Source organism: Mastigoproctus giganteus, chromosome 3 (genome assembly GCF_048544385.1).
Source record: "Mastigoproctus giganteus isolate SK-2022 chromosome 3, ASM4854438v1, whole genome shotgun sequence".
NCBI lineage: Eukaryota > Metazoa > Arthropoda > Arachnida > Uropygi > Thelyphonidae > Mastigoproctus > Mastigoproctus giganteus.
Genome location: NC_143577.1, coordinates 100,476,640 through 100,503,223, shown reverse-complemented (window position 1 = coordinate 100,503,223; position 26,584 = coordinate 100,476,640). Strand labels below are relative to the sequence as shown.

The window sequence follows — 26,584 nt, the reverse complement described above, 5'->3', positions numbered from 1 at the left end:
GGAACCCAAAACCATGAAAATTGCATTTCAACAAAAAATTGCAACTTAAATAGCTACTTAAAGTAGCTATTTAAGTTGCAATTTTTTGTTTAAAAAAATTGTATCACTCCAAACATCAGAAATTTTATAAGGAAGACAGAACCCCTAATGCGCAAAAGGAAATTAATACAGGTTACAACAGAAGAAATTCTTAGAAAGTATGGTAAATCAAAATGCCTCAAATCAAAGCAATTTTCAGATTAATAACTGGCATAAACAGAGGATACATTCCTATCTCTCCATAATTTGACACTTGGGTTAATATCTGCCAGCATTCGGCTGACTCACTCTGTGGCAGTAGCAAGCCAGGTAAATTGGTTGCTACTACAGGAAACAGTAAAGTTTTGTTTGGCAAAAAAAAAAAAAAAAAACTTGAATATCACCAACAAGATCCTTCAATATAGTTAGGGAAGGATGCTACATGGTTGTTTTTTTCATTAAGGTTATTATTATATTAAAACCACTTTCATACCAAGTGAAAATTAATACTGTAGTTCATTAGGCTGTTCATCTAAATTACACTTTTATCAGGCTGTTCGCCTATATTAGTAATGTAGGCAAACAGCCTAATAAACTATAGTATTAATTTTCACATGATATAAGAGTAATTTTAATACAATAATAACCTTAAAAGTTCCTCCAAGTTAAATGGACCATATGCATCATTTAAAATGATGTGAAGTTTTTTTGCCTTAATTTCTTATATACACTCTGCATATAGGCAAATCTAACACAGCAACCCTCAATGAACATGGAGAAATTAAAATATATAATCCTTCAATAAAGCCAGGTTTTATCCTGTCTATCTGGGTTTTATCGTCAATCGACAACAGGATAACAGCATCCAGGTTGTCAACAGCATGGCTGCTTGTAATTCAGGCAGCACCTGTTGGTAGTCCACTAACGCACTTCACAACTCAATTCCAGCCACACACTCAAATTATCAAGACACGGAGTAAAAAGGGGCCTCCATAGCAGACACGGAGTATCAGAATGTATATATATATACAAGTACCACCTTTGAAGCGAAAGGAATCATACAGTGAATAATTCAGATAACTGAGATGGGCAGTGGCTGAATCAACTGATAATTGGGTTTCTGTCAGAAAGAGTAAATGGGGTTTGGCAGACTGTAAGATTTGGCAGACTGGAAATGAACATTATTGAGATTGAAACTGAGACCACATATATATATATGTAAAATGAAATGTTTTTAATATAAAAATATGAATTTTTCACAATTCTAAATTACTTTTTGCCCACTTTTTAAGGTTATAAATGGGATAACTTTTTACTCTCACTTAACAAAGTATACATATGATTTCTCAAAACACGTTAGACTGCTCACTTAGAGTTTAAGTGTAGGCCATAATTCAGGAAACATGCTTTGTACACAAAAATGGAAATATTAAAATAAATATTTGAAAATGTATACACTAATATTTTCTTTTAGGTTAGCTGACAACAATGAGTACCACATTCAAACTAATAAACCAATGTTTCTCAAGCTGTGTGCTGCGGCACATTAGTGTGCCATGAGTATGCTTCAGGTGTGCTGCAGAAAATGTAAATAAAAAAAAATTACTAAATCCAAGTTTTATAATAAAAATTAATTCAAATAAAAAGTATTTACATTTCACCGATCCCAGCCCCTTCCAGCTGTCAATGTGACGTCACGTTTTGATTCATATTACTAGATGTTCGCCTTTAATCCTTTATTCACCTTTTGTTTCCTAGTAGTAGATCTGCTCACCTTTATTTAGCCATTCTTATCATTTGAGAAACTCTCCCAGGCACCCTGCATTTGTATGAGTACAACTTGTAAGCAGCATAGTAAGAAATTTCCTTTGTTTTTTTATATCTTATATTCAGTTAATTCTTTGGCAACTGTTTGCATTGAAAGTAGATGATTCTACAGATATTAGCGGGAAAGCCAAATTAACAGCATTTGTCAGGGTTATCGAAAACGACACAATTATTATTTATTTTTTTTTTTGTTGTTGTTGTTGTTGTAAAGAACTCAACGAAAGAACAACTGGCCAGGATATTTTCAAAGCAATGAATAATTATTTACAAAAGTGTGGTATATTTGAGGAAGTCGTGCATTGGCATTTGTACCGACGCTCCCGCAATGACAGGTTGTTGTTGTTGTTATTTGGTTTTTAGGAGCATTAGCAACTAAGGCCATATTGCTCCGGGAATATGCGGTGGTCAGTCCCTGACCTTTCCGCATCCTCCATATTTGGTGGTGACGGGCTCGAACCCCGGTCTAATCAAGAAGCATGTGCTACGCAGCTGCTCCTTCTCATCTGGCTACGGAGGCGCCATTGCGATGACAGGAGCACTAAAAGAATTTGTAAACTTAGTAAAATGACAATTCAAATATTAGTCAACGCACTGACTAATATACACAGATTTTATACACAGACAAGTTCTGGTAGCGAACACAGTTGTACCCGACTTAAAACTTGTACTTAATTAATCAAGTGATTAAAATGGCCAATTATATCAAAACTAGACCACAAAAAATATGTATTTTTAGAAAATTATGTAAGAAACTGGAGTCTGATCATTTCTCTATAAAATAATGCAGACTGAGGAAATGTACTTATGCGTATGTACGAGTTGTGTGGGGAAATGCTAATTTTTTTTTTTTTTTTTCACTGGAGCAATCAAATTTTCTGATTATTTAAGTGATGAAATTTGAAGTGTAAATTAGTTTTTCTAGCAGATTTATTTGCACAGCTTAATAAATTAAATATTAGTATGCAAAGGCCCATAGGAAAATTTACTCACTTCTACTGACAAGTTGTTCACCTTTAAAGAAAAGTTGAGTATACGGAAAAAATATGTAAATGAAAAAAATTTAGAAATGTTTCACTTGACTGCCACAACGAATTATACAAAAATAATTAATGTAATAAGTAAAACATTGCAGCTGTTAAAGACAAAATCCACTGATACCAAAAAATATTTGTGGGTAGAGAACTATTTGCAACAAGAAACCTTCTGATTTAATCTGCAGAAGGAAGAAGAATTGGCTGAGATCCGTAGTGAATGTTGCTGCAAATTCACTTAAATAACACTAATATTAGCAAATTTTGAATCAAAATGAATAGCCACGAATTTCCGAAATGGCAAATATTGTCATTTTCCACTTCCTACTTGTGCTAAACAGGGTTTTCTGCTTTAAACGAGATTAAACAAACAAAAACAAGAGAGACTAAAGTTAGTAGAAAAGGAGCTGAGAGTAATCCTATCCACAATATATCCTCGTATTAAAAAACTGTGCGTCCCATCAAACCCAACCGTCTCACTGATTAAAATGTTATAATTGTATATTTTTTTATATTTATATAATTATGTTAATTTTTACATATTTTCTTTTAAATTTCATGCAATTCATGTATGTCCAAAAAAGAACATTAAAGCATTTAAAACAAATAATAAATGTATTATTAAATATACCCAACAGAAATAACTTCCAGTTTGTGAATATATATAATTTTTATTTATAAATTGTATTCATAGATATTTCTAATAGATGTTATAAATATATATTATATATATATGAGTATAATAGTGATTGTAGTGTGCCACAAAATTTTAGCATCTTTCAAAGTGTGCCGCAAATTTTTAGTGTCTTTAAAAGTGTCGCAACAATGAAAAGGTTGAGAAACACTGTAATAAACAAATAAATATCCAAATAATTGAATGGCTACAAAATTGAAAGACTATTAAAGTGACTGCTCATCAATTTAAGAAGGTTTGGGGAAAAACTGAACACACAAGAAAGCACAAGTTTGATGCAATGGGAAGTGTGCACAATCTTCCATAATTCAAGCAGATTTAATTAACTTGTCTTATTACCTAATAAGAGCAAAGTGGAAGAAATCTTAGAAAAAGGTCCCAAAAATTCAAAAAGGTGATGATCTGCAGAGTTAGGAATTTCCAGCAGTAGTCTAAGGAGGATTACAAAGCTCCTAAAATCCAAGATTTATCATCCTACATTAGTAAAATGCTCTTAATAAAGATGATCCTCATTAAAGCTTTTAATTCACTGAAACATTCAGAGAAAGTATAAAGAACAGCCTGAAACGGAAGCTAATTCAAATTAAATGAACAAGTAAATAGACATAAATGTATTTCTTTTATCTTAGGGAATCCGCATATAAAAATACCAAAAGAATCATATGAACCAGACTGAAATGGCTCAAAAGAGTTGTTGCAGCAATGCCCCCATCCCATTCACATAAGCTGAAAAAGGTTTTTCAGTTTAAAAATAAAATATAAATTTTTTGATAATTTTATTGTTTATCTCATTCCATTATTAAAATCTTAACATAAAAATATAATACATTAATTTAACAAGAAACATTAATTATTATAGAATCATTCAATTTAATGCTTCAACGATTAACTTTTCAGGCCTTAACAGCTGAAAACCTTTCGATCATTCCATCAAGGTCTAAATCCTGGAGATGGCATGTTCAATCCATCCAATCAACCTTGTGTCATATGGAAAAAAAAGTAGGCTTTTGATTAACTTCTTCAAAAAGCTCCCTTCGGCACTGGCCACTGGTACTAGCAAGGTTACAAGAATCCTCAGCACCATGAAAAGATTTGCTGGCGATGCCATCAAATTGTTTGAGCACGTTAATTGTGTGATTTTCGGTGAAAATAACTGCTTTTGTTTCACAAATATTTTAATTCATCATAAAAACTAATAAGAGAACTGACTTTCTTATTACCAGCTATATTTCTAACTCCATATCAGAACTGATCATGTTTTATGATCAACTCAAATCTGTCTTTCAATGACTGGATTGTGCTCTATAAAACTATGAACAAAATACTGAATGTCTCATAAAATGAATAAATTTATGTTGCAAAATACACAGAAACAATGATGACATTAACAATCTAAAAAAGCATAATACATAAATCTGGTACAGATAGCCTCGATTTATGTCGGAATTAGGTTTCTAGGGGGACAGGCACAAATGGAACCCTTTATATAATGGAGTCAATTGGAAATCGGGGTTAGGTTCCAGGCACCAAAAGTTTTACCTACAACTTTGCATTGATTGTTTTATTTTATTAGCATTCTTCATACTTGTAATAATAGTCGATGGAGGCATATTCATAGCCCTACACACATTAGGGCAGCTTTCACCAGATTCCATCCTCCGAATATTGCACTACAATTCAATGAACTACTTTTACCAGGTATGGTGTCTCTCTTCATTCTATTAAATTAAAAACTTTATAACACAATTGGCAAAAGCTGCACACGACTATCACTATTATTATTTAATTTATTAATAGCACAATTAATAAAAAAATGTTAGCGAAATAAATTTCCAACATGTGCAAATAGCGTAAACAACAACCAACTGAATGATTCACTGCACTGACCTTTACCACCCGCATCCACGAGTGGCTACTTTGATGGCGGGGATCTTTCTCTGTTCATGTGATTTAGGATAATCTGAGCTAATTGATGATTGGCTCAGATTATCCTAAATCACATGAACAGTGCATGATACATAGTACAGTATGATGCAGATAAATTTTGTCTGACGATTTTAAACTTTCAATTTATAAAAAAATTGCAAAAATAAAAATAAAACTGCAGTCGCAGTCAGTGATCGGCGCTATTTAGAATCAGTGCAAAATGAGGGCTACCTGTATATAATTTTTTTTTTTTTTTAAAGTCCAGCCAATCTATATCCCCTCTGTTCTTGTATGGTCACCTATACTCTAAAAACTGCTGAATTTTTCATAATTCCCATTATAATAACAAAATCTCTCAAAACTATTAAGTATAAAAATCTACATTAGTTGATATTCTAAACTAATAATTCATGAACAAATCTTGAGAGCTTCACAAAATAATTGTAGTCTGAAATGAAATTCTTAAGGTGATTATCTCATTGTATAATGCAACAGCAAGCTACACCTTAAGTACTACATATAGGTTTCATTTTAAGTAGAATGAGGATCACTAATGAATCTGAAGTACTGATTAAAACAGAAAACATAGACATTCTGGGGAAATCAGAGGCATGATGTCATTAAAACATAAGTGATGCAGAATTTGAATAAAGTGTAAAGTGTTTTGGGTCTAATGGCACCAGAGGTTCCCCTATCTCTCCATTGTGTACTCTATGTAACACAGAACTCTGTGAAGGCCAGAGATTTTACTAAAAAAGTGTAAGTGTGTTATTGTGGCGTGTAATGTTTTGAAGTATTGCTCCTCTGACCTTTTAGCTGTTGGGCCTCTAGTGGAATCCCCCCAATTGCCCGCACTTCACCCCAAGGAGGCATGTCAGGCATAGAGGTTGCAGTAGAAGTTTGTACTCGGGCAGGCCCTGTGACCTAGTTTCCTTAGCTTTCAGTGGCTAGTGCCTATATATAAATAAAAAAAATTAAGTGCTGGAAATTAGGTTAAGGCCGGAATGGAATTTAAGTTAGGGTAGAGTTAAATTTAGACGCTAAGTTACGTTTAATTTAGATTAAGAGCCAGCACGATGAACTTTCATTAAGTTAGAGTAGGGAAGAATACTGAAGGGTACCGATAGAAGTATGGGGATGATAGGGAAGGTGGACCAAGAAATATCAGTGAGGATAAGCCCCACCAGGGGAAATAGGGGAGGTGATAGATGGGGGGGAGGAAGTAAAGGTACCATGCAAGGGAGCACAATACAGATCGCCAGGTTCCACTGGCAGCAGAGCTGTGTGTTATCAGGTGGAAGAGATGGACAGACATTTACTTCATCCGTAATCAGCATTCTAACTCTATGAGCATTTTATTTTTATACTTTTTTCCTCGCATTTTATAGTATATATATATTTTTTCACTCACTCATTCAAATTTTTTTTTTTTGTTGCACACACCAGGTGGGGATGCAATGGTGTGTAATGTATATTTAAATACTAATGCATAATAATTAAGCTAAATAAGTTAGAATATAAAAGATTAAAACTAGGGTTAGTGTGTCTGTAACATTTATGGTTTGTGTTCTTTCTCTCACACACACACACTCTCATTCATTCTTCTGGCTTTTATTTCATTTGTTCAACTCTTGCTTTCTGCACTGCACACTCTGGGAACCTCAGCTTACTCTTTTTCTTCAGTTGTGGTGTAGGCCTAGCAGCAAGATTTTGCAGGCCAGGGGAGAATGCAGTGATGGTGTTTATTAAATGTTCGTTAGTATATTGCTCCGGGGATATGCGGTGGTCATTCCCTGACCTTTTCCGCATTCTCCATATTTAGTGGCTCCCAGGCTCGAACCCCGGTCTAATCAAGAAGCATGTGCTACGCACTGCTGCTCCTGCCCACCTGGCTATGGAGGCGCCATGATGAATGTCATATGAACTAATGAGACTAATGAGATTTACGGGTGAGTCATGATTTAAACTGTTGCAGAACCTGTGAAATGTTTTCCAAGGTCGACCTGGTGACTAATCACAGCTCACCTGGGAATTCTTTTCTTTGTGATCGATGTAAAGAGTGCTACGATCTTAAATTACAATTTGGTGCACTGATGGAACAATTTGAGTCACTGAAAAAACGGGTGCTTGCTCTCGAGAATAATGCATCTGGGAGCTCGTCAGGGACTCAAGACTCCAGCAATCTACCAACTGATGCAAATATGTAATTAATGATATTGAAATTTCGCAAGATTATTTAATGAAAAAACTTTCGAGCCTACAGGCCAGTAAGGCTCCTGGAGTTGATGGAATATACCCTATAATCTTAAGGAAGGCAGCAAGTGAGTGCATTGAACCATTGAGGCTAATTATGCAAGCATCACTAGACTCTGAGGAGATTCCGTTGGATTGGAAAAGTGCCAATGCATAAGGGTGGCTCTAAAAGTGAAGTGGGAAATTATCGACCTATCAGTCTGACTTTAGTAGTAGGGAAAATCATGGAGGCAATGATCAAGGGTGGAATTCAGGATCATTTGGATAGAATTGAAATTCTCAAGGATACTCAGCATGGTTTTGTAAAGAGAAAATCATGTTTAACAAATCTGGTTCGTTATTTTGAAAGGGTCACTCACGAGCTGGATTTAGGGAATAATTTCGACATTGTTTATTTAGATTTCAGCAAAGCTTTTGACTCATCCCACATGAGCGGTTGCTTTATAAGCTGGAACAGGTTGGAATCACTGGGAAAATCCTTAGATGGATAGCAGGATGGCTTCAGGGCAGGAGGCAGAGGGTTGTGATAAATGTCTATTCCTCAGATTGGGTTGATGTAAGAAGTGGGGTTCCCCAAGGATCAGTATTAGGACCACTGTTTTTAATTTTCATAAACGACATCGATGAAGGGATAGAGGGTGTGATGTCTAAATTTGCAGATGATGTTAAAATTGGTAGAGTAGTTAATGATCACTGTTAAGCTGAGCTTCTTCAGAGAGACCTAGATAGACTTCAGGAATGGTGAGAAAAATGGCAGCTATGCTTTAATCCAACAAAGTGTAAGGTATTATACCTGGGAAACAGTAATCTCAAAATAACTTATTCACTTGGTGGAGTTCAACTAAACCCAGTACTGGAGGAAAGGGACTTGGGTGTTACGATATGTCAGACATGAAATTCTCTGAGCATTGTAAACAGGTTGCAAGGAAGGCCCATGGTGTCCTATCGATGATCTATCGAACTTTTGCAAATAGAGATAGGGACATGATAATCTCATTATATAAGGCTTTTGTTAGACCACACTTGGAATACTGTGTTCAAGTATGGAGACCACACCTAAAGAAAGACATCAAGCTTCTTGAAAGGGTGCAAAGACGGGTAACTTATCTGGTGAGATCAGCAAAAGGGCGTCCTTATGAAGAAAGACTTTGAATATGTGGGTTGCAGAGTTCGCAAACTAGACACCTTAGAGGAGATTTGATTGAGGTGTTTAAGGCTCTGAGAGGCATCAGTAAAATGAATGAGGATAAAATTTTCAAGATTTTAAATGATGCTAGAACTAGGGGACATAAATTCAAGTTACGGGGGTAATGTTTAGATTGGACTGCAGGAAGTTTTATTTTAGCCAGCAAGTTATAAATTACTGGAATAAGTTGCCTACATGGGTGGTAGAGGCTGACAGTTTGAGGGAATTCATAGGTCATCTGGATAGTACCTTCGGTGAGGGAAGTGAATAGGATGATAGGTTTAATTTCCTTTTCTTTTATTAATTATTATTTTTTATTTTTTTCTTTTGTTATCATTGTTTTATTTGAGGTTTTTTTTTTTTTTGGTTGGTGCAGCATAAACCATAGGCCTTCTTGCACCATGCGGCCATTACTAATACACCTGATTCATAGCAGAGAAGAAAAATGCATGGGATGCAGATAAATTATCAGGTGACAGAAGCCTATGGTAGATATAAGAAGTTTAGGCAAGATATAGCAGATTATGAGAAATATTTGGCAAAGGATACAAAGAAAAACAGCAAAGACTTCTTCAATTATGTAAAGGCTGGAAGGAAGGAAGGGGATGAATCAGATTGGTCTAATTGATATCAAATGTTCAACCGTTGATGATTCTGCTGAGGTAGCTGACAAACTGAATTGAGTATTTTGAATCAACATCCATACATGAGGAATTCTCTATAGGGGTGGAGGCAAGAAGTTTATCAAACTCTAACAGGAAGCTAAATGATTTTGTAATAACGGAGAGGAAAGTGGAAGAGAAATTGCTGAAGTTAAACAGAAGAAAGGAACTGGGGTGGATGGGATCTATCCAGTAACTTCAATGGAGGAAGCAAAGGAAGTAAGCAAACCTGCAACCATAATTATGAGAGCACCCTTGGATTCAATTGAGTTCCCCACGGTTAGAGATATGAGAATATTCACAATTCACAAAGGAGGGATCAAAGGGTGACACATATAATTACACACCTGTTAGTTTAATTTCTGTTCAAGAGAAAATAATTGAGGCTCTGGTTAAAGCAGTAATGCAGGATTACCTACACAAGACTGCAGTCATAGTTCAGACACAGCATGGGTTTAAGGGGAAATCTTGTCTGACCGATTTAATTCAATATTACAATGTGGTCACAAAAGGAACTGTATGGAAAAAATAATTTTGATATAATATACTTGGATTTCAGGAAAGCTTTTGATACTGTAGCATATAAAATATAACAGTACAAATTGGAGAAGAGTGCCATTAAGGGCAAGTTGCTGCTATGGATAAAGGGATAAATTCAAACTAAGAATGGTTGATTGGGAAAAGACAGAGTGTTAATCAATGAACACTGCTCTTCATGGGCTAATGTTATCAGTAGAGTCCGAAGGGTTCGGTGTTGGGCTTGTTTCCTATATTTATCAATGATACTGATGAAGGTATATCAGGTTAATGTCCAAGACTGAAGATGATACAAAGGTTGGCAGGGTTGTTAATGACATTAACAACACTGTTCTACTGCAACTAGAACTAGAAAAGTTAGGCAGAGGTGCTGAGAAGTGAAAACTAAAGTTTAACATTGAAGTGAAAACTAAAGTTTAACATTGAAGTGAAAACTAAAGTTTAACATTGAAGTGAAAACTAAAGTTTAACATTGAAGTGAAAACTAAAGTTTAACATTACATTGTGCATAGTAATGCATATGGGTATCAGTTTTGTTTGTTATTTGGTTTTTATGGGCATTAGCAAATAAGGCCATATTGCTCTGGGGTTATGTGGTGGTCATTCCCTGACCTTTACGCATCCTCCGTATTTGGTGGTCACGGGCTCGAACCCCGGTCTAATCAAGAAGCGTGTGCTGCGCACAGCTGCTCCTATCCACCTGGCTACGGAGGTGCCTATAGGTATCAGTAATCCCAGAGTAATGTACCAACTATGTGGTACTGCACCCATGGCAGCAGAGAATGAAAAAGAACTATAGGTAATTGTGCAGCCGAGTGGGCAGGAGCGGGAATGCAGTAGCACACACTCTTTGAGTAGATCGGGGTTCAAGCCCCTGACTGCTGAATACGGTCGATCTGCCAACCCGCACTGGACCAGCGTGGCAGATTATGGTCCATTTCCCTCAGCATGAATTGTTGAGGAGGCTTCCATCCTGCAGTGGGTTGATAATGGCTGCACTTTACTTTTTTTTTACACTTGAAGTTCTCTGAGCAGTACAATCAGGCGCAGCCAGGACAGCTCATGGGGTTTGTTAATGATATACAAGCATTTTCCTAAAAAGCATAAGGAGGTGATTATCCCTTTGTATAAGGCAAAGGTCAGGCCAAGCAAGGAGTACTGCATACAGATCTGGAGGCCTCATTTTAGGAAGGATGTACAGCTTCTGTAATGAGCACGAAGAAGAACAACAAGATTGGTGAGAGGAAAAAATGGGTGCTATTAGCAAGAAAGGCTTCAGTTCTGTAAACTGCAGAGTCCAGAGACTAGGCACCTACAAGCAGATTTGATTGAGATGTTTAAGGCTTTGAATGGTTTGAGCAAGCCCAATGTTGATGGGATTCTTCCTCTTACCAGGATTACATACTTGATGGGGCATAGCCTTTGATACTGTTGATGAGAAGGAGGACAATTCCAGAATAAATGTGCAGGAAAATGCCTTTAGACAGCAAGTTTTTGATTACAGGAACAAACTTCTATCTGTCATGGTGTATGTTGAGAGCTTAAATAAATTCAGGAAAGAACTAAACGAAGTACTGGGGTGAATAAACAGATGAAATGGGAGGCGTTTTTTTTTTGTTTTTTTTTTGTTGATGCTGTATAAGCTTGCTTTCTTGCATTATTTGCTAATGCTATACAGCAACCCTAATATCATTCCACACTGGAAGTCCTAAATCCATCAATCACAGCATCTTACATTCATAATTGTACTACTGTCACTTTTAAGTTCTAGAGTATACAGTCGATTCCGGTTATTTGGGACACGTTGGGACTAGCACATTTTGGCCCGATTAAGCGGCTGCCCCAAATATCCGAAGTTTCACGGTACAATGGACCTCCACTTTACAATTGGTTCCCTGTACAATCAAATCACGTTACAATGGACTCACCATAGTAAAGTACCGTTCACTATAAGTTGTGTAGTAAGGTCATTGTGATCACGTTTGTGAATTGAATTTTAATTCTATTAAAAAGTGATCCTAATTAGCAAAAATAGGAGGAATATTATCCACAGGCTATCAAAGTAAAGATATATTAAGCACAAATTTACCCTTTATTACCTTAACAATTAAAAAATTATACGATACGTGAAAATCAGAAGAATATACGTGAAAATCGGAATAATTAATACGTACTGTAATATGTACATACTAATTAGTTGACATTTGTGGGTGGGGGTTAAAATTTAAAACAGTAAAAAGATAAGCAATCAATAACAAAGAACATGGCACATACAAATTGCAAGTAACACGATACACGCAAGTGAGAACGGAGTAATGAGTTACGAAACTTTAAAAATAGGAATGAAGAAAAGATTCTGAAAATTAATGTTTTTATATGATTGAAGATTCCATGGAAGTTTAAACACATTTCACCATAATAATCCACAGAATTCCAGCTGTCTGTATTATCGCAAATTCAATAAGATCGAGTTTACTATCCGTTTATGATGGATTACACTAACAGAAAAGCCCAATAAACAGGTAACTGCTAATTGTTTTTATTGTTTTATGGTTGTGACCTCCAGAAATCCGACCAAACCACCTAGTATGGTCAGAGACAATCGTAGGGTAATCTCCAGTGCTGCGGTCTCCTGCCCCGATTAAACGGCATGTTGTCCCAATCAAGCTGAGTAAACCCTGGCTATTTTCTCAATTGGGTTCTGTTTTTTAAGATTTGCCCCAAATAAATGGCTGCTCCAATTAATCGGTGGCCCAAATAACTGGAATCCACTGTATTTAGAGCTGTTTCTGACATGCTTGGGTGGGACATGACCAACTATCAATGCAGTGGGTGCCTAGATATTAACAGCTAGTCATTGTATATATAAGGTCATGAATACATTTAATTAATATATATATATATGCACTATCACTGAATTATATTAAATATTAACATAAGTTAAATTATAATAAAGTGAATAAAGAAATAAATAATTAAGCATTCATTAGAGGCAGCGACATGCAATTCCTCCATATGAAGCTGAAACACATCCAATATTTTAAATTAAATAAAATAAAACATAGGCCAGTAGTATGGCAAAAATTGTAGAGCAAAAATTAATATAAAAATAACCCAAATAAACAAACGAAAAGAAAGAATAGATATAAATAGTAGCCCAGAAACCCTTGTATAATTTCGAACTTTAAATCCAATTAACAAAATCTATACAAATTTTAGGATAATGCCAATTACATATTAATTTATGTTCCGAAAGACGTGAAATATCACCAAAAGAGGGTTAAAGGAACTACCAAACGATAACAAAATCAAAATAAATTAAAATAAAATAGACTGACCATCATGCCCCATATCGACAGAGGACCACGAGACCAATAATGGTCATGGAGTCGCTGCATTTCAATCGCTATACAAATCGTCGCAATGGTGAAAAGATCGAAGTACCAATTCACCCTTCCTCCTCCTCCGATCGATCCACCAATGCAGAGGATTTGCACGGCAGTGGTCCTTATGCAGCGAAAAATAAATTATAGAACAGACAGCACTCTAGAGCAGAGCCACACCACTGACATACTGTAAGCTGAATCAGCTTATATAGAAAAAGAAAGGAAAATAGATGGCGGCACAGGCGTTGCTAAATTAGCATATCGACCCATTACTATTGAATTATTAAATGTTGACGAAAATTAAATTATAATAAAATGAATAAATAATTAAGCATTCATTAGAGGCAGCAACTTGCAATTCCTCCATATGAAGCCGAAATATATACTATCATTGAATTATATTAAATATTAACATAAGTTAAATTATAATAAAGTGAATAAATAAATAAATAAGCATTCATTAGAGGCAGCGACATGCAATTCCTCCATATGAAGCTGAAATACATCCAATATTTTAAATTAAATAAAATAAAACATAAGCCAGTAGTATGGCAAAAATTGTAGAGCGAAAATTAACATAAAAATAATCCAAATAAACAAACGAAAAGAAAGAATAGATATAAATAGTAGCCCAGAAACCCTTGTATAATTTCGAACTTTAAATCCAATTAACAAAATCTATACAAATTTTAGGATAATGCTAATTACATATTAATTTAGTGGTACCCCCCCCGATTTAAAGTTCGAAATTATACAAGGGTTTCTGGGCTACTATTTATATCTATTCTTTCTTTTCGTTTGTTTATTTGGGTTATTTTTATGTTAATTTTCGCTCTACAGTTTTTGCCATACTACTGGCTTAGGTTTTATTTTATTTAATTTAAAATATTGGGGATATATATATATATATTTACCAAAGTCAAACAAACTATTGAAAGGAATGGATAGTTGAAATGGGAAGAGTGTGTGTGTGTGTGTGTGTGTGTGTGTGTGTGTGTGTGTGTGTGTGTGTGTGTGTGTGTGTGTGTGTGTGTGTGTGTGTGTGAGAGAGAGAGAGAGAGAGAGAGAGAGAGAGAGAGAGAGAGAGAGAGAGAGAGAGAGAGAGAGAGAGAGAGAGAGAGAGAGAGAGAGAGAGAGATATTGTTTGGTTTTTAGGAGCATTAGCAACTAATGCTCCGGAGATATGCGGTGGTCATTCCCTGACCTTTTCCGCATCCTCCGTATTTGGTGGTGACGGGCTCAAACCCCAGTCTAATCAAGAAGCATGTGCTACGCACTGCTGCTCCTTCCCACCTGGCTACGGAGGCACCTAGAGAGAGAGAGAGAGAGAGAGAGAGAGATGCTGTATAAACTTGCTTTCATGCATCATACACCACTACTAATGCTAAATATCATGGGAAATCCAATCTTCCTTGCTCTAAAATAGTGTTCACGGGCTAGACGCTAGAGAGAACACCAAATCATACCTATTGATATCTCTCTAGGAGGCTTCCGAATCAGTTAGCATATAATCTTCCTGTCACTACTGTCAGATACGCAGGGTACATTGTCGAGGTCACGTTATAGTACTAGTAATAGTTTTTTGCCACATAGCGCAAGGAAGCCACAGGCGTTTGCTGCACTGGCAAAAAAAAAAAAAGAAAGAAAGAAAGAAAATACAAGTAGCTAAGAAAATATAAATTATATGCTTCCCCCTCACACAAGTAACTATCCAATTCACCTATGAATTTATTCAAACTGTCAGCCTCAACTAAATGCAAGGGCAACTTGTTCCAGCAATCTACAACTCACTGGCTAAAAGAAAACTTCCTTACAATCAGATCTAAACCTTAACCCCTATAGTTTGAATATATGACCCCTAGTTCTGGAATTCTTTATAACAATGAAAATTCACTCACTGTACTAATCTTTCTCAGAGCCTTATAAACCTCAATGAGGTCATCTCTGAGGTGCCTGGTTGCTCTGTAGCCTACATTATCGGAGTTTTCCTATGTGATTGTCCTAAATATATGCCATCAAATACAGGAGTACTTGCCTTTATGCTCAAAAGTGTTTTTATTAAAAAATCATCTGAAATTACATCACTAATTTCATATGGCTCAGCTTCATCTCAACATGAAGGGTCTTTCGTCGGTAAAGATTGATGCAAAGTACCTATTCAATTCATCACAACATTATCTAAGACTTTCCCATGCCCAGTGCTCAAGGGTCCAATCTGAGCTTTCTTCTCTGTTGTATTCACATACATGAAAAATTCTTTGTCCCATTTTTTGTTCTCTTAGCCAATGCTTTCTCATATGCAGCCTCGGCCTCCCTTACCTAATTTGTTGTGCTATTACAGATGAACTTATACCTGTTGTAGGCTTCAGCAATTTTCATTGCTCTTTTAACTGTCCTATGCTATCTTTTTCTGCTCTATTTCCATGCTATCTTTTTTCTGCTCTATTTCACCAGCCAATTCTGCAGTCATTGATTTCGGCATCATTCACCTGTAATATTTTCTTAAAGATATGTATGCATTCATGGCTTCTGGGATTTTTGCTTTAAAAGCATTCCATAATTCAAATACATTTGCCATCATTCATAATTCAAATACATTCATAGATGCCATATAGTGCCTTAAACTGTCAGTCTCATGCTTTAACTACTGCAACATCTTCATCGTCAAACTGACAATTGCATGACACCTCCTGACAATGGTTTAAGTACAGGTACCATTGTCAGGAGGTACCTGTTTAAACCCTGTAATGGCCTCTGATTCATTACTAATAATGAGGTCAAAGATATTCTCACCCCTAGACATTCTCTAACATACTGGTACCAATAATAAACATCTAATTTATTTAAAAAAAGATTTTTCCCATTGTGAGTTTCACTACCACTAATTCCAACCACTCTGGGGCAGATTAAAGTCACCCATAATCAGACATTCACAATTGCTTGCCTATTCCATCAGCATGTAAAGACTCTTGTCATATTCTTCACAATCTTCTAGTCTGTAGATTACTCCCACTCTCATTGTTCCTTTACTTCCAACTAACTCACACAGATTCTATGCTGACACACGTAACTGCAGACAACAAAAGCTCTTTTCGTGTTCAGGCTGATTTTGATAAGAAGCATAACCCCCTCCACCCCTTCTATTTTTCCTAAATACATTATACATACTGTGGTGGACTCGTCATCACCAATTTCTGTTATCCCTGTTATATCAGCATTAGTTGTTCTAACCAGGAGTTCAAATTTATTTATTTTATTGACAACACTCCTGACATTCCTATAGACACAGTTAAGACTAAGTAATTTTGTATAGTTCAATCCTGACACACCCCTTGAAGTTATTTAGGTTTGTATCCCAAGCTTTATCTTCCCCCCATCGAAACGTTGCCACCCTCAGAACATCTTATCAACATTGGCTGTTGTGGCAGCAAACAAGAATTCATGAGGTGAATACATTACTTTGACCCATATCATCAGATAAATGCAGATCTAAATTACCCTTCTCCTCACTAACTAGCAGTTTCTTTGAACTCTTAGGGTATCCTCAATGATACCAGCAAACAACCTTGCACCACCTTTGTTCAAATGAATATCATCTCTACAAAACAGATTCCTTCTACCTACAAATGCCGTTCCATGCTGATAAAAATTCCCCTTCCCCAAAGCCTCGCAGAATGCCTCAAGTTAATCCACAAGGCTTTCAGCATACAATCCCTCCTATTGTGTCTAGGAAGAACTGCAGACACATACACATTTTGACCTAACTTGCGGCATTTTTTTCAGCATAGTCATATATTTATCCAACAGGTGGTCAGGTTACATATGTTTAATATTGTTAGTCCTCACATGAATAATAATTCTCTCCTTTCCTCCGCAAAATCTAACAACACGTTAGTAACATCATCAATTGTTGCTCCTCGCAAATACACACTGTTCTGGATCACCTAACTTTATTACAAAAACCGTTATCCGTTTCCCTGATAATAGAGTCAATCAATAAAACTAGGTCATCTTCTACCACAGCAGTCTGCACTTGACTATTCTTTTCTGGGATCTGAATTGGGGTTGCATTACTTGGCAGATCAGAAGATATTTGTGTGTTACATTTGTTTCTAGGGCAAGCACTCGTTTCTTCAGTGACACAAATTCTTCTCATAACACACCAAGTTGTAATTTGAGATCTGTATATTCATTATATCAGTTGCCCAATTACATTGATTATGTCAAGGAGCTGGGAATATTCTTGCCAAGTGTACACCATATCCAAAAATTTCATTACTTCTGACAACATGTCATCCCGAACTTTTCTTACTACTGAATACATCATGAATAGTAAAATTAACACAACAAACTTATCTGCAAAGAGACCTAAACCTCCCAAACACTTCGTCATTCATTTAGCAAATATATGTGATCTCAGTTTACAGTCTGCCAATCCCCACGTACTTTTTCTGACAGAAACCCAATTATCGGTTGCTTATTCACTGTGTGATTTCTTATTTGTGCATATGTCAGCTCTGATATTCCCTATCAGACTTAATAATTTGAAATTTCCTGTGTTCAACCTTCTCTGGCTTAAAATCTCTCTACCACATTATTTCAAATTCATCTGTTGCCTCTATCATTCTCCCAACTCCACTAATCATCAGGAACACTGACCTCGTCTCTTGGAAACTTTACTTTCTCCACTCCAACTTTCCTAACATTGAGGCAATTTTAATGTTTGCAACTCCAGCTGGTTGAGATATTGATCTTTTGTGATTACTAATAATCTCACCCAGATCATTCATTTACCTTCCAGAATATCAGACAATCTTAAACACAAACTCTACAAGTAGACAGTCAAGGTTAGTGGTCTTTTAAAGCATCTCCGATCACAATTTAGTATGGGTTCTTCTACAATTGGGCTTTTCTCTCATAGCCATTCTCAGCCTTGTGTTGTTTGGCACTACAAGAATGTGAAGTGGAATGATCTGCAAGATTCTATTTTTAGTACATTTTCTTTGACTGAATTACTATTTTAAATCTTCTGATGTCAATTCTTGCTCAGATCACATCAATGAAATTATTCTTGTAGGGATGAAATCCTTCATTCCATATTCCACCTTAAAATCTGGTTCTTTATCTAAACCTTGGTTTCCAATAAATGTGCTAAGGCTGTTCAAGATAAGAATGTTTCATATCACAATGCTTGCATCCAAATCTGCAGGTTCATTTCTGCCTACATTAAAACTCAGAACAATTGTAAAGCACCTCTTAATCACCCAAAGTACATTTTGATCAGGCTAAGAGTAGTTGTTTTTGCTGTGTGCCTTTTCTACATATACTTTCAATCCAACTCAGATCTTGCAGAACCAACTTTTCCTCTTGCTCATTTATCCTTTGTACTTATATTTTCTGGAACAACCTTCCTTCTTATGTATTTCCTGAAAATTGCAATCTACAGAAATTCAAATCTAATATCAACAAGTATCTTGTCTTATTTTTCAACCCATGCATAGTACTAAGTATAACAGGTTCTAATACCTTTCATGTTTTGAGTTTTCACAAAAAAAAAAAAAAAAAATTAAGAAAAATAAATTTTTGGTGTAGCAAATACTCAATCAAGTTTGGTTTCATATAATATTTTTCTGTTGCATTAGCAACAATGACTATTATGAGCCAAGACAAGGTAAAAATAGATTCTGGTAACTTTAAAAAAGTTATCTGGTCAAAAAGTTAAGAATGTATATATGTATAAAAGGAAGTATATATTCTAAAAATATATGCTTTATTTTATATATATGTATATAAATTAATAAGTTGTAAAAACAGCTCACACCTTGTCATAGTGCGATAAAATTCGTTGTAGAGCGAATATCATCTTTTAAGGGCACAAAAGGTGATATAGTTGTACACGTTGGCACTAATAATATTAAGACTAGGAGACCGGCAGAATTACTTAACAAGTACAGGTCACTGTTGAACAAAAGCTGAGAATTAGGGTTGAATTTGAAAGTGTCTGCAATTCTGCCCAGACACGATAGGAGGGAGCATATGATGAGAGCCTTGTCGATCAATTCGGCCCTGGAAAGATTGTGCAAGGCTCAAGGGGTAGAATTTTTTTTCAGCCTGGACTGTACTTGTTAACAGGAGAGATTGCTTCTACAGTGATGGGATACACTTAAATAGAAAGGGTGCAAGAATATTTGCTGATGCTATCGAGGCAGTGTTAGGTGGGTCAGAAAACTGCTAGCTTGGGGGGAGACAAAGACCAATAGATTGACAGTAGCCACTGGCAGAGGTGAAGGAGATTCTTGCACTGCTTCTATTAGAATGAGCAGAAGCCTGAAAAACAAGATGCATGGTATTTCAGAGACTGCTGGGAGCCATTGCGGTACAAGTAAACACATGGGTTGTGTTAGGGTAGCTAAGAATAGAAACTGGTGCAGGTATACTTGCGTGTACACCAATGCTAGGAGTTTAGTAAATAAATTTGATGAATTTGAGGTATTGCTCAAAACATCAAAGGCAGATATTGTAGGGATATCAGACACGTGGTGTCACACAGATATAAGGGATGCAGAACTGCAATTTGGGGAGTACAACGTCTACAGAAAGGATAGACAGGATAGGAAGGGGGGAGGGGTTATGCTATTAGTTAAGAAACACATAAAAACCAAGGAAGTGAAGCCAGTCGACATCGCTGGACAGTGCAGTGTTGAGTCAGTTTGGTGTGACATAAGCACTGGGAGATCAAAATTGAGAGTAGGAGTGTGCTATAGGCCTAATGACTCTGATGAGTATAATAAGGAACTGTACAGGGAAATAGAGTGGGCCAGTAAATCAGAGAGTCTTATAATGGGAGATTTTAATTTCCCAGATATTGACTGGAATTTGTGGGTTGATCACTCACACACTAGCAAGGCTTTTGTGGATTTATTGGATGATTGTTTTCTACATCAGCATGTTCGGGAGGCAACTAGAGGGAGTAATACTCTTGATTTGATTATCAGCAGTGATTCTTCATGCATTAAGAATCTGCAGATAAATGAACCACTAGGTGGCAGTGATCACAGTTTATTATAATAATAAATAATAATAATAATAAGTGGGATTTACTGAAAGAGGTAACTACCATTAGGGGTAAAGGGAAGGGTTATTGCTTCCGTAAAGGCGACTACGATGGACTGAGACAGTATTTAAATTCTATACAGTGGGACCAACTGATGATGTTACCAACAGCAAATTCAAAATGGGAAGCATTCAAAGAACTTATCTTGGAAGCTACTAGGCTTTACATACCAACTAAGAAATATTGTTCAAGGTTTAGGCCAAAATGGATGTCAGATGAACTAATGAGGCATATGGCAGAGAAGAAATATGCATGGGATACTTACAAATTAACACATGACACAGAAGCCTATGATAGATACAAGTTGATATGCAACCAAGTTACAAAGGAGGTTAGGCAGGCAAAGGCAGATTACGAGAAATCCTTGGCAAGGGATGCAAAGAGTTCTTTACTTATGTAAACTCTAGAAGGAAGGGGATGAATCAGATTGGTCCACTTGATATTGATGGGTCAACTGTTGATGATTCTGCTCAGGTAGCTAACAAACTAAATGAATATTTTGCATCGACATTCACACATGAGGAGTTATTCAGCAAGGGGAATGCCATAGGTGTATTCAACTCTAGCAGTAAGCTACAGAATCTTGAAATAACTGGGAGTAAAGTGGAGGAGAAACTGTTGAAGATAAACACAAGAAAGGCACCCGGGGTGGATGGGATCTATCCAGTTATATTAAAGGAGGCAGCAAAGGAAGTAAGCAAACCCTTAGCCATAATTATGAGAGCTTCCTTGGACTCAGGGGAGGTACCCATAGACTGGAAATGTGCAAATGTGACCCCAATTCACAAAGGAGGATCAAAGGCTGACACAAGTAATTATAGACCTGTGAGCTTAACTTCTGTTCCAGGAAAATTAATGGAGGCACTGGTTAAAGAAGCACTGCAGGATCATTTAGACAAGACTTCAGTTATAGCTCAGACACAGCATGGTTTTGTTAAGGGGAAGTCTTGCCTGACCAACTTGATTGGATACTATGATGCAGTCACAAAAGAACTGGATGCAGGGAATAACTTTGATATTATATACTTGGATCTTAGAAAGGCTTTTGATACTGTTGCACATGGAAGACTGCTACACAAATTTGAGCAGTGTGACATTGGAGGCAAATTGCTGCTATGGATAAAGGGGTGGTTGAGGGGGAGAAGACAGAGAGTGGTAATCAATGGACACTGCTCATCGTGGACTAATGTTATTAGTGGAGTCCCTCAGGGCTCAGTGTTGGGTCCATTATTGTTTTCTGTATTTATAAATGATATTGATGATGGTATATCAAGCTTAATGTCCAAGTTTGCAGATGATACAAAGGTTGGCAGGGTTGTCAAGGACACTACTGACACTATGCTGCTGCAACAGGATCTGGAAAGGTTGAGCAGATGGGCTGAGAGGTGGCAAATGAAGTTTAACATTGACAAATGTAAAGTACTACACATGGGAAACAGCAACCCCAGAGCAACGTATCAACTCTGTGGTACTACACTGACAGTGGTAGAGAATGAAAGGGACTTGGGGGTAATTGTGCAGGCAGATATGAAGTTCTCTGAGCAGTGCAGACGGGCTGCAAGAGTAGCTCATGGAGTATTGTCAATGATATACAGGAATTTTTCCAGCAGGGATAAGGAGGTGATTATTCCATTGTATAAGGCAATGGTCAGGCCACACCTAGAGTACTGTATACAGGTCTGGAGGCCTCATTTCAAGAAGGATGTAGAGCTGCTGGAACGAGTACAGAGAAGGGCAACAAGATTAGTGAATGGAACAAAGGGGTGCTCTTACGAAGAAAGGCTTAAGTTTTGCAAATTACAGTGTCTGGAGAGTAGGCACCAGCGAGGTGATCTGATAGAGGTGTATAAAGCCTTGAATGGTTTAAGCATGCTCAATGCTGATGGGATTCTTCCTCTAGCTCAGAAAAATCACCTGAGAGGGCATAAATTCAAATTGAGGAAAGACAGATGTAGGATAGACGTGCGGAATTTGCCTTTAGCCAGCGGGTGGTTGGTTGGTGGAACAGACTGCCATCCCTTGTGGTGGAGGTTGATAGCCTAAATAAGTTTAAGGCTCAGCTGGACAGGTATTTTGAACGAACAGAGGGGTGAAGTGGAAGTGGGTTTTTTTTTTTTTTTTTTTTTTCGGCTGATGCTGCATAAGCTTGCTTTCTTGCATCAAATGCCTCTACTAATGCTAATGCTAATGCTAAAAAATCTGACTGCGTGTATACAGCTCAGTCAGGTGGGTAAAAGCGGTAAAATGAGTATTGCTAAAATCAGGACAGTCCGTTAAAATGTGTCTAATGGATAAAACCATGTCACATGACTCACACATAGGAGGGTTGTCAGCCCTAAGCAAATACGAATGTGTCAGATGACTGTGTCCTATGCAGGTCCAGGCAAGAACAACTTCCTCCTTACGATTCCTGTGCAGACTAGACTGCCACAGTTCAATTACAGGCTTTATATCATGTATTTTATTTATTTTATTTTTTTTTATGAAAATTCCAAACATGAGAGGTATCAAAACCTATAGTACTTAGTACCGTGCATGGGTTGAAGGAGAAGTAAGGGGGGAGGGGGATGCGGGAAACTTTGCTCTAGAGACTAAACACGGGTTTAACCACTTCAAGCCTCCAATAAGCAAAGTGGTGCTATTTCACCGGTTGATGAAAGTCATCTACCACTTGGTGGTCTGTCTATTCCATGAATCCTGCCACTGGGAGTGAATCTTTTCATGCGTTATTTGCCTGTAGTCTGTAAAGAGGACTGACAGGAAACAATTATTATGGAGAATTGCTGATTTGGCTGCGGTGTCAGCCAAAAAATTTCCCCTAATCCCAATGTGACTGGGAATCCAGCAGAAGCGGATATCGTATACACATTCATGAGAGAGTGGATTTTCTGCTGAACTTGGGACTATCTGTTTGTTTGTTGTTTGGTTTTTAGGAGCATTAGCAACTAAGGCCATATTGCTCCGGGAATATGCGGTGGTCATTTCCTGACCTTTCCACATCCTCCATATTTGGTGGTGAGGGGCTCGAACCCCGGTCTAATCAAGAAGTGTGTGCTAAGCACTGCTGCTCCTTCCCACCTGGCTACGGAGGCGTGCCTGGGACTATCTCGCCGATAATAAAGCCTGTAAGACATTCAAAGAATCCGAATATAAAAAGAACAGTTGGTGCTGGCATTTACTAATGTGATCCAAGGCTAACTCTATAGCATGCAGCTCTGCAGTGAATATGCTGCATTCAGGGAGAATCTGCTGTGATTCGGTAATGTCTGTAAAGACAGCAGCAGATCCTACATATAATTCCGACTTCGAGCCGCCTGTGTAACCTGGTGCAAAGTCAGAATGTTCAGCTCTGTGTGCCGAATAAAGGTAGACAGACAATGGAGTATCCGAGTTTTCCCAGTTTTTAAGGGAAAAGTCGCACAGTTGGAAAGTGAGCATACCAAAGTGGAAGGGTCTGCTTTGGTGTTTGGACAACCTTGTATCCTTGATTTTAAGTTCTTTGAGTAGCTCTTGGAGACAAATACCAAAAGGACAATTGGCAGTCTAACAGGACTGCCAATTGTCTTTTTGGTATTCAATTTGGTACAAATTGTCCAAGTTGTACAAACTTTCCCATCGTGGCTCGAAAACAGTTGGCCACATAGGGTCGTCTGGTAGGGATTTCAGTTTTAAAGCATATTGAAGAGACAGCTGCTTACATTGAAGTGAGAGTGGCAGTTCATTTGCTTCAACGTATAGGCTCTGGACAGATGTTCAAAATGCTCCAGAAGTGATACGGACCTGATGGTGGACAGGGTCCAGCCATCGAAGTGCGCACACACACTCTCTCTCTCTCTCTGACTGAACTATACCTGGGACTCGTAATCTAGTTTGGATCGTAAAGGTACGGGGTAAATGTGTAGTAAGGTGCATCAGTCTGCACCCCAAGATGTAGAGGACAGAGAACAGAGAATATTAAAGCCTCTAGTGCATTTTGTACGGAGTTGGCAGGTATGTTCCAGAAAGGTAAACTTTTTATCAAAAATGAGTCGCAAGAATTTTGTGTCTGACACTACTGGAATAGCATTTTGTCCAAGCCTTAATTCAGGTTCAGGATGACGATTACGCTTACAACAAAAGTGTATGCAAATGGTCTTCTGCGGTGAGAACCTGAAACCATTAGCAAGTGCCCAGGAATAGAGACGATCAATAGCTTGTTGCAGTTGTCTTTCAATAACCCTCATGTTGCATGACTGAGAAAATATGCTAAAGTCATCAACATAGAGGGTGCTGTTTACCATTAGAGGAAGTTGTTCTGTGATGGAATTTACACTGATGGCAAAAAGCATGACACTGATCCTTACGGCACTCCCCTCCTCTTGGCAAAATGGACAAGAGAGTGAGAATCCTACACGAACTTGGAAGACCCACTTGGCTAGAAAGTTTTTAATAAAAACGGGAAAATGCCCTCTAAGACCCAGGTCATACAAATCTTTTAAGATGGCAAATCTCCAAGTTGTGTCATACACTTTCTTCGTGTCAAAAAACACAGACACCAAATGTTCGTGTTTTAGGAAACCATCCCAGATGGATGTTTCCAGTCTAATAAGATCATCCAGGGAGGATCTGTTCCTGCGGAAGCCACACTGAATGTTGGAGAGAAGGTGATTTGATTCTAAATACCACATTAAATGAAAATTAACCATTCTCTCCAGGATTTTGCACAGAACAGCTGATCAGAGCGATAGGACAATAATTAGTAGGGATTTTAGGATCCTTTCCTGGATTCACAAAGGCAAGAAAAATTGCCATGCGCCAGGCATCTGGAAACTGCTCTTCAATATAGATTTTGTTATATAAAAAGGAGCAGGTGATCCATACACGTTGGTGAAAGGTGCTTAATCATTTCATAATGGATGCCATCTGGTCCAACAGCACTTGATTTAGAAAGTGAGAGAACTCTTTTTAATTCCTGCATAGTGAATGGCTAGTTGTGGAACAAAGGCCATTTAGTGTGAAATTTAGTGCCTGTTTTTCTCTTTTATATTTCAAGACCAGAAACTCTGGGGAATATAAAGATATGCTAGAGATGTCTGAAAATGTTTCCCCAAGAGCATTGGCTATTGCAGTTGGCTCTGGCAATAGGGTATTCATTATAGTCCAGGATCAATGAGGGGTGAGATGTATATTTTCCCTTCATTTTCCAGATTTTACCCCAGACCACCTTAGCGCTGCTAGACTGGGTAATAGATGGCGTAAAATGGATCCGCAATTCCTTCTGACTCTGGCGGCGAGTGTAGCGTGCTATGGCTCATGTGCATTTACAATTGTGATGTTATGCATAGTGGGGTCTTCATTTGCCTTTAGGTAAATCTGCAATGACATACCCAATATCCTTCCTGATGAAGTAGAACTTGTATTAAAGAAAATGAAGAATCAAAAAGCCCCAAGTGAAGATGAAGTTATTGTTGAGTGATAAGGTTGGCCGTGTTAGGATATCAGCAGAATATCCCCCAAGCTTTATTTTGAGCCCTTTTTTTGCTGCTGCGCATTGTTTACAAGTGTTCTCGATGATACATAATTAATACATAAATATGTTGTTGTTATTAGGAGCATTAGCAACTAAGGCCATATTGCTGCGGGATATGCGGCGGTCATTCCCTGACCTTTCCGCATCCTCCGTATTTGGTGGTGACGGGCTCGAACCCCGGTCTAATCAAGAAGCATGTGCTATGCACTGCTGCTCCTTCCCACCTGGCTACGGAGGCGCCGCTGCGCATTGTGAATTCCACCATGGTTTGGTAAAAGGTGGAAACCAGGCAGATGTTTTTGAGATTGCAATTGCAGCTGCATGGATGATATTTTCTGCAATGTATGTGACTGCATCATTGATAGGCTCCTGACTAGCTACAGTGATTTCAAAATTTCCTAATGTTGAAAGGCATTTAGGTCAGGCATTTTGATCAGGTCA

The 26,584-nt window shown here is 37.4% G+C and overlaps 1 protein-coding gene across 3 annotated transcripts in view; it reads right to left on the bottom strand.

Moving 5' to 3' along the window:
- The window catches only part of Usp39 (ubiquitin specific protease 39), a 324,799-nt gene that overhangs the window by 223,746 nt on the left and 74,469 nt on the right, over positions 1 to 26,584 (bottom strand). Inside the window, exon 1 of one of the 3 annotated variants that reach the window (XM_090370606.1) lies at positions 5,458 to 5,509. The exons of the other annotated variants lie outside the window; for them this stretch is intronic. The gene's annotated coding sequence lies outside the window, so the exon portion shown is untranslated. Of the gene's footprint in view, positions 1 to 5,457; positions 5,510 to 26,584 lie in introns of those variants that run through there. 3 annotated transcript variants of the gene reach the window in all.